The sequence below is a fragment of the Barbus barbus genome (assembly GCF_936440315.1).
Source record: "Barbus barbus genome assembly, chromosome: 30".
NCBI classification, from domain to species: Eukaryota; Metazoa; Chordata; class Actinopteri; order Cypriniformes; family Cyprinidae; genus Barbus; species Barbus barbus.
The window spans coordinates 7,777,600-7,787,732 of record NC_136758.1 but is presented as its reverse complement, the minus strand read 5'-3'; the positions used below and the strand labels follow the sequence as shown (position 1 = coordinate 7,787,732).

The following is a 10,133-nucleotide window of genomic DNA, read 5'->3' as shown; positions in this document are numbered from 1 at the left end:
GTGCTGAATAAATTTGTGGCCAATAAAACGGTTCCTGAGAGAGGATCTCTGACTGTGAACAATTTGCAGCCGAATGATAGTGCCATATATTTCTGTTCAGTGAGTTTTATCTGAGAAGAAAACCAAAAACATGCACAGTAGCTGCACATCAGTTCTGATATTCATACCTGTGTAGAAAGGAATCTTATTTTTTAATGTTTCATTCATTTTTCCCCCCAGGCTTCACCATTTGAGAACTTGTAAAGCTGCCTGCATCACCGTCCTCCCGCTTGTTGAACACTCTCCATAACATATTTATATATCTAATGATGTTAACAGGTACGTATAAACAAAGATGGACTAGTAAAATATTTACTTTACATATATTATACAGATTATTTCAGTCAAACATTAATTATAAACTCCTGTTATGTTTTCTCCACAGCTGTCTGTCTTGGTAAATCTGTTCTCCAGACTCCTGATGATCTACTGAAGAATCAAGATGAATCCGCTGTGATCATTTGTACTCACAAGATACAGAGCTATGACCGAATACTATGGTACAAACAAAGTCAGAATGTGTCGGGCTTTGAGTTTATGGGAAACCTTTTTTATGGGGACGAGACTAAAGAGCCTGGATTTAGAAACAAGATCAATCTGAAGGGAGATGGAAGAAATAATGTCACTCTGACTATCAGTAACCTCAGGCTGAATGACAGTGCAGTGTATTTCTGTGCAGCATATTACACCGTGCTCAGAATCACCTCTGTCTAATACACAAACCACTTTTAAACGGCTTACTTTAAAAGCGTATTTGTTGCTGTTCCTCTGCACACCTGTGGGTTTTGATTCAGTGCCAACACTACAACACCTGTGGGTCTGTAAGTCAAGCTTAAAGTGTTGATTAATATCTTGTAGCATGTGGCCAATTCGATTCACATCCCAAACTTCTTTCTTAAATCCTGAATTTTGCTCCACCCTGAAATCATCATGATGTCACATCCTGTATTAGCATGCAGCTAAAATTTGAATCATCATAGAATATTATAATTTAATCCAGCCTGCCTCTACATGTCATGATGAGGAGTATTATTCTGCTGATTCTGACGCTACACTGCAGCCAAGGTATTCAAACTATCTCCATTAAAACATAATAGAATAACCTCTTAAAGTTGCTTATATATTTTTTATGCTCAATCTGCAGGTAGCAGTGATGTTTCACAAATTCCAAGTGTTTTAATGGCAGTAAAAGGGAGTTCTGTTCAACTGAACTGCACACATAAAAAGGATTTTACATTCAACCAGATGTACTGGTATCGACAGCGCCCAGGACAAACTATGACTCTAATCGTGTTCACAAGCACTTTGAGCAGTCCTGACTATGGTGATTCTGATCAAATCAAATTTTCAGCTGTTAAAACTGTTGCAGAGAGTGGATCTCTGACTGTGAACAATGTGGAGTCAGATGATAGTGCCGTCTACTTTTGCTCAGTCAGTAAGCACACAGTGCAGTGAAGTCTGACAAGAGTTGAACAAAAACAGATGCCATAAATAATTACAGTAACAGTGATCAACAGGGGGCAATGTGATTCCATAAATGTGTTCAAATTTCAGATCCTGTACCGACAGGTAGAATTTGAATCATCTCTCAAAACCATTGCACCATTGCCACCCAGTGCACTCCCAGCCATCATTTAACATGATCTGTGTTCTACTAGTCCTGTCACTTTGTTGGAGTCAATGTATGATTATTTATCCAGAGCATTACCATGATGAAATAATGCAATAGTATAACTTTGCTGTGTTGATACTGAAATGTTTATTAATAATGATCATTTCTCTGCAGGTGCTTCAAGTGGAGATGGTGTTTCACAGCCTGGCATTCTCTGGTCACTCCGGGGGGATTCTGTGCAAATAAACTGCACACACAATAAGGGTGTTGACTACAATCAGATGTACTGGTACCAGCAGAGAAAGGGAGAGAGTTTAAGCCTCATTGTGCTCACAAAAAGCTATGGGTCTCCAGAATTTAGAGATTCTAATCAAAGTAAATTTGAAGCACATAAACTTGTTCCTGAGAGTGGATCACTTACTGTGAAGAATGCACAGCCAGATGATAGTGCCATGTATTTCTGTTCAGTGAGCAAACACAGTGTGTCAAATACTGGAGGCAGATGTACAAAAACACTTCATATCTTGTCAAAAATAAAGAATATACTGTACCATCCAAAAGGGGGCACTCTGGTACAAGTAAACAGCAGTCTTCCATCCATACAACGTCTTGTGGAATGAAAGCCAGTGTTTTCCAATCAAAGAGATGCATTTAAGAGAGAACACTAAACTTCCACCCTAGATGACATCACTTCCTTCATGGCCTGTATCTGATTCACAATGGAATCATTCAGCAGAGAGAGAGAAAACATGAGTCATGCTCGCTGTCTCTGTGTTTCTGTCTTTGTTCTGTGTCTTGCAGGTAATTGTTTTTAGTTTTTATTCTTGCTAGTGCATTGTGTCATTGAGATATATAAGATATCATCACATCATTATATAGTTTAACCATTTATATTTCTCTTTACAGTCATAGTTCTTGGTAAAAGTGCTGTCCAGACTCCTTCTGATCTCCTGAAGAAAGAAAATGAATTTGCTGAGATCAAATGTACAAACAATGTACAAAACTATGATGTTATACAGTGGTACAAACAAAGCCAGAGAAACATGGGCCTTCAGTTGATGGGATACCTTAATATTAAACAAGAGGTCAAAGAGACTACCTTTAATGACAAGATCAAACTGGATGGAGATGGAAGAAATAATGTCACCCTGACTATCAACACCCTCGTGCTGAATGACAGTGCAGTGTATTTCTGTGCAGCATCTTACACAGTGCTCAGAATCACCTCTGTCTGATACAAAAACTCTTGTCACTGTATCAAGATTATCAGTGTCTGTAAATTCACATCCATTTTGCACCTGGAGAAGTGGTTCAGTGATTATTAATCATACAATAGCTTAGCAATTATAAAGAAGGGAATTTAAACGTGCTTGATTTCAAAGGGTATTTTGTTTTTAATTGTTAATGATTTCTGAAGGAATTATCACATTTAAACGTGAAAAACACTGAAAAATTATACGAGTTTGATATTATGCTTCTCTTCATCAAGTAGTGAAGATACAGTAATTACTATGATTGTTTGGTTGAGCTCACTATTCCTCAACACAGAGCATGATTCTTTTCTTTTCTTTTCTATCTAAATGCATGTGCATTGTTTTATATGACCCCAGACTGATAAAAAAGGCTTCAAATCTGGAAACATTGTTTGAATTTTTGATTAAAAAATGTCTTCCATTGTAAAAATATAAATGAGCAGCATGAACACCTGCATGTTACCAAAGGAACATTAGGACATCCACTAAATATAATTCACAATTTCTCTTCTTACTTATATTCAAATTGAGCAAGTTGTCAGAAATTCCCTTTGGTGACATCACTTCCTCCACTGTCATTCGTTTCATCAGCTGTATTTACTCTCAGCAGAGACACATGTTATAGCACAGGAAATCAGCATGAATAAGATTCTCATAAGTTTCTCTGTCACATTTATGTGGCTCACAGGTAATAATGACTTTCGTGAAGCATTTCTTCATTTTTATTACAACAACTATATGTAATTAATCTTTTATTGACATTTTATCATTAAATCTTTCATTTACTTGTCTCTTTACAGCTTCCACTCTTGGTAACACAGTTTACCAGACTCCTCCTGAATCAATAAAGGACAGAGATGAATCAGCTGTGTTTATATGTACACACAATATAGCAAGTTATTTCCAAATGATGTGGTACAAACAGACCCCAGGCACTCTGGGATTTAAACTAATGGGATACCTTAACGGTGACTCTGATGAAATAGAGACAGAATTTAAAAACAAGATTTTGCTGAATGGAAATGGAAGGAGGAACGGCACTCTGACAATTGAAAACCTCACAGTGAACGACAGTGCAGTGTATTTCTGTGCAGCGTATGACACAGTGCTCTAAACTCCCTCCGTCTAATACAAAAACTTACCACTGTTACACTGATGGTTTATCAGCAAAAGATCCAGCCTTTGCTTTCTAACTATATTTGTGGCTAAATTTTGACTCCTTGCCAATACTGAGCAATAATGAGATGTTGGTACAAAAGGAAATATCCTTTATAACAGTGTTTGATTCTGGATAAGCATGTATTATTGCTGGTGCTTATTAAAGAAAGATCACTATTACTGACACTTATATTAATGATTGGTAATTTGCACAAACCCCTCAAAGTGAGGTGGGATTTATTCACAAGGCTTATTCACAACATATCATAAGGGATTCATTTGATTACACATAGTAAAGATTCACTATAATTCTGAGTACAACTTTTAAAAAAAATTAATAATCAGAGCTTGGAGTGATAATAGACATATTATATGTTCATTTTGTTCATTACTGTTACAACCTGTGATGTCATTTCCTGTTCAACAACAGCTAGAGTTTGGATCATTTCAAAGGTTGGGACTCACAGTACGCCCCACCAAAACTCAACATGACTAGGGGCTTTATTGCATTGATTCTGTTACTGCACTGGAGCCAAGGTTTGTTAAACTCTTTAACATCTCATTAACTGAAACAATAACCTGACATTCTTATTAATTTAATTTAATTTTGTTCACAGACACTGAGGGTGCAGATGATGTTATTCAAGAGCCTGAAATTCTTTGGGAACCAAAGAACGGTTCTGCTTCTTTGAGCTGCAAACACAATAAGGGTATTTCATTCAGCCAGATGTACTGGTACCGACAGCGTCCAGGAGAGACTATGAGACTCATTGTATTTACTGTGGCTGGTAGTACACCAGAGTTTGGAGATGTTGACGAGAAGAAATTTGAACCCCAAAAAAGTGATGCTGAAAGTGGATCTTTGAAAGTGAAAGGTCTAGAGACAGATGATAGTGCCATATATTTCTGTGCAGTGAGTGAACTCAGTGTGTCAAAGACTGGAGAGTGCTGTACAAAAACATTCAAGACAATAACAGCATTAGTCAACAGGTGGCAGTCTGGGACAACCAATGTGCCACATGGCAAAACAATTGAGGTGAACCAAAAAAATGAGGAGTATCATGGGTCCAAATTATAGTCTGTTGACACCATTTATGGCAATCTGTCCATTATCCCAGAAAATACAACTAGTACAAAAAATAGTACAAATAGATAGGCTCTAAGTCAAATATTTTAAATGATTGAAACTGGTACTGCAGAGTTTGTAAACTCAGTATGGCCACAAAGTTAACATTTATTGGGAAATTGATTTTTTTTTGCAAAACATATCATTAAAATATTCCTCTGAACTCAGATGGAACCAAGTTTAGTTAAAACCTTGTCTTAGTGCAAAAGGGATGCAGTACCTACAATTTTTGGTCAAATTAAAGTTTTAATCATTTTACATCATACATTAAACTGTATTGAACTTCTAATAAAATGACATTAGAACAAAATTTATTTTATACCACATCGTATAAACACAATAAAGGCCTATATCTTTGATAATCCATTTAGATTCATTTTATTCAATTAGATTCAGTTGATAAACACCCAAATAATTATAAAATAAATGCATTGTGTTGCATTTTGAACGAGCGGGCATTTTTAAGCAATACAATAATAATAATAAAAAACATCACAAAGATTATATTACTCTTTCATTATGTATCGTGCAATCTAGTTCATTATGTATACTGTATAGTATTTATGTACACTGTGGTTAGTATATTGTAAACATGAGATGTATTGACCAACAGCGGGAGGTGTGGTTCAGAAAATTTCAGTCTAAATGCAATGCAAAATAAATGCCTGTTTACATAAAGTGTTGCAAAATTGCATATCAGTTCTGATATTTATGTGCAACCCATTCTTTCTAGATTGAATCTTATTTTCCACATTTTATTTCTCTTTTATAGCTGACATCACTTCCTCCTGCATGTGCCTTTAATTCACCGAAGGAAAAAAACTTGATGAAAGAAACCATGATGAACACGTTCCTTAGCGTATCTTTGTCTCTAATTATGTTTACAGGTAATAATAAACATATGCATTTACTTTCACAATGTACAGATTATTTTAGTTTAATCAACTGATTATGACTATAAACAACTGTTTTTTCTTCTCCACAGCTGTCTGTCTTGGTAAATCTGTTGTCCAGACGCCTGATGATCTACTGAAGAATCAAGATGAATCTGCTGTGATCACTTGTACTCACAACATACAGAGCTATAACCAAATTTTGTGGTACAAACAAAGTCAGGACTCATTGGGCTTAAAGTTGATGGGAAACCTTTATTATAATAAGCCAAATGAAGAGCCTGAATTTAAAAACAAGATCAAATTGGAGGGAGAAGCACAGACAAATGGCAATTTGACTATCAGCAACCTCAAGCTGAACGACAGTGCAGTGTATTTCTGTGCAGCATATTACACCGTGCTCAGAATCACCTCTGTCTAATACAAAAACCTCTTTTAAACGGCTCATTTCTGTGACAAGCATATTTACAGTTCTCTCTACACTTGTGGGTTTTGATTCAGTGCCAATCCTGAACACAACACCTGTCTAGTCTTTGTGAAAGGTGAAAGGAAGGTAATTTCGTAATTTCAGAAGTTTGCCCCACCCTGAGATCACCACTACCATGATAATGATGTCACATCCTGTATTAACAACTTAAAGTTGAATCAAGTGAGTATCAAGCTTCAACTTAACAAGATGAGGAGTATTATTTTGTTGATTCTGACGCTACATCGGGCTCGAGGTATTCAAACCCATGACATAATATTAGAATAATAACCTCTTGTAATATTCACAGAAATATTTTTATGTTTCTCTCTATATCATTCTGCAGGTATCAGTGATGTTTCACAAATTCCAAGTGTTTTAATGGCAGTAAAAGGGAGTTCTGTTCAACTGAACTGCACACATAAAAAGGATTCAACGTTTGTCCAGATGTACTGGTATCGACAGCGCCCAGGACAAACTATGACTCTAATCGTGTTCACAAGCACTTACACCAAACCTGACTATGGTGATTCTGATCCAAACAAATTTTCAGCCGTTAAAACTGTTGCAGAGAGTGGATCTCTGACTGTGAACAATGTGGAGTCAGATGATAGTGCCGTCTACTTCTGCTCAGTCAGTAAGCACACAGTGCAGTGGAGTCTGACAAGAGTTGAACAAAAACAGATACCATAAATAATTACAGTAACAGTGATCAACAGGGGGCAATGTGATTCCATAAATGTGCAGCCTGTTCAGCCAAATTTGCTGTAATATGTACTGTACTGTTTAACACTAAGAATTGTGTTAGCCTGCAAATACTTCTCATACTATTACCCCCATCCTGTGTTGAGGTTCAATCAATTCAAAAATTATATTATTAGCATAACGACTATAGTGAATAGTTAATATAGATGTCAGAATCTCTTAGTATTTAGTGTATTATACTTGTGCTTTAATGACAGCATGCACTCAAATTGACTACAAGCTCAAGTAAACATGTCTCCTAATGTTATAGTTCATCTTGAGACTTTAAATTGTGTACTTACTAGATTCCTAACCCTACTCAAAGTTTAAATAAATAAATAAATAAAATGGTAACATCTAAAATAGCTGTATTTCTTCAAAATATTAATTAACTATCGCAGAATCAACATAAATACATTAATTGATACAACCAAACCACATTATATGGATAACTTATATATATATATATATATATATATATATATATATATATATGAAATATATCTGTAAAATAACAATAGCACATTTTTGCAGTTCAGGTGAGGCAGATCATGAGACATATTTCAAGTCACATGATTTTTGGTGATGTTTAGTCTTACATCAGAATCGATCTCTGACCAAGACAAGATGATCAGAGTTTATGTCACTGTCGCTGCTGCTGTACTGGGACTTACAGGTATTATTTTTATTTGAGTAAAAAAGTAAACCTTATTAAACGAACATCAGTGATCATATTTAGCCTACCAGAGTAATATTTTTGCTTTCTCTCTTATTTTCTCCTCAGGTCCTGTCTTCAGTACTAAAGTTCATCAGAGTCCTCCAGATCTATTTCAAATGAAAGGAGACGATGCACAGCTTGAATGTCAACACAGCATATCAAGCAACAATGTGATACTGTGGTACAAACAAACCCCCGGCCAGGGACTGATATTACTGGGATATCTCATGATGGGGATTGGACAAAGAGAGGATGATTTCATAGCCAAAGTTGAACTCAAAGATGCAACTTAAAGTAGTTCTCTAACCATAAAGTATCTTGCAGATAATGACAGTGCAGTGTATTTCTATGCAGCCAGTCCACACACTGATACAGACAGTCAAACCTTAATACAAAACTCTCATCGCTGTGTAACTCTTACCGGCTTCACCACATGAGCTCAGCCTCACCTGCAGAAGAGCTCAGGGTTTGATTTGATCAACATCTGATAATGAGATCCTGATACAATGTTCATCCATAATTACTGGAACTTGTAGTTTTATGCTGCTATCAACCACTAGAGGACCAAAGGTTGCTAAGTGTATACTTTCTTGTTGTCAGTGCCCCCAGATATGACATCATTTCCTATAAGAGGTGAATTCCAACATTTAATGCATAGCATTGTCATTGAGCACATAACACAAACATGACTCTATTAAGTGTTTGTGTTTCTCTATTATGCCTCATAGGTAATTATCTAACATTTTTAGTTCACTTTTTTATTGTGTGAAATTGTGCTGCTTACATAGATTCTCACTGTATATTTGTATTTTCTCTCATTACAGCTGCATGTTTTGGTAAAACTGTTTTCCAGTCACCTGGTGACCTCATAAAGAACCAAGATGAATCTGCTGTGATCATATGTACTCACAATATAACAAACTATGAACGTATTCTCTGGTACAAGACAGACATCACGGGCTTCAAGTTCATGGGGTTTCTTAATCTGGAATATGACAACCCCGAGCTGGAATTTAAAAACAAGATCAAACTGGGTGGAGATGGAAGAAATAAAGGCACTATGACTATCAGTAACCTCACACTGAACGACAGTGCAGTGTATTTCTGTGCAGCATATTACACAGTGCTCAGAATCACCTCTGTCTAATACAAAAACCCTACTGTGATATGAAGCTCACTGGAGCTCCTCCCCCCAAAAAATGTATTTTCCACAAACTTACACATTAAAAAACATAAACAAGGCATTGGTTTAGAGATATGTTTTGTGCACGCAGGCTGTGAAAGTAATATAAACATAAGGTTCCATCAGAGAGTAATAATGACATTAATAATAGCATACTGTTAAACACTAAAGAACACCTTTGTGCATATTTTACATGTCAATACTACAGGCACTCTGGTACAAAATCATGATTAAATGAGGTCAGGGTCTGTCTACATCAGCATAAATATGTGTTTGAAACATTTATTTGATTTCAGTTTATATGTTTTGTATATAAAGTGATTAAAGCATTGATGAACAAACATGGAGACAAACATTTTAACATTTTAATTTCTAAGCTTTCTTCACAGCCTAAATGCATGGCAGGAAATTGCAGCAATTGCAAAACATGTGGGTAGATGGAGCCAAGGGTCCATAATAGAATTTGTTAAGAAATACTTAGGGGTGGTTATATTGCAACACTCATAGAGAGATCAAACTGAATCCAGTCTAAATCAACATGTTCAACATTCTCCTTGTCTTGCTGCTTTGGCTTACAGGTAACTATTTTATATTAAATGATCCAAGTAATTTAATAACACAGTTACTTATAATTAAGTATAATGCCCTTTTTGTTTCTTTTTACAGGTTCTGTTGTTAATGGCAGTGTTAATCAAAGCCCCTCAAATCTAATTAAATCTGAGAGAGACGTTGCAGAACTTGTTTGTGAACACAGTATATCATCTTATGATAGGATCTTCTGGTACAAACAAACACTTGGCCATGACTTCATATTCCTTGGATATACATGGAATAAGAATTCTGTCACAGAGGATAATTTTGATAAAACTATCAAATTGGATGGAGATGGAACCAAGAATGTTACCTTAAAATTCATCCAACTGGAAGCCAGTGACAGTGCA

At 35.9% G+C, this 10,133-nt stretch overlaps 1 gene segment (V, D, J or C); it reads left to right on the top strand.

Moving 5' to 3' along the window:
- Nucleotides 1-308: 308 nt before the first annotated feature.
- Nucleotides 309-753, top strand: LOC306850034 (T cell receptor beta variable 13-like). The segment is given in 2 exons: nucleotides 309-318; nucleotides 425-753.
- Nucleotides 754-10,133: the final 9,380 nt, after the last annotated feature.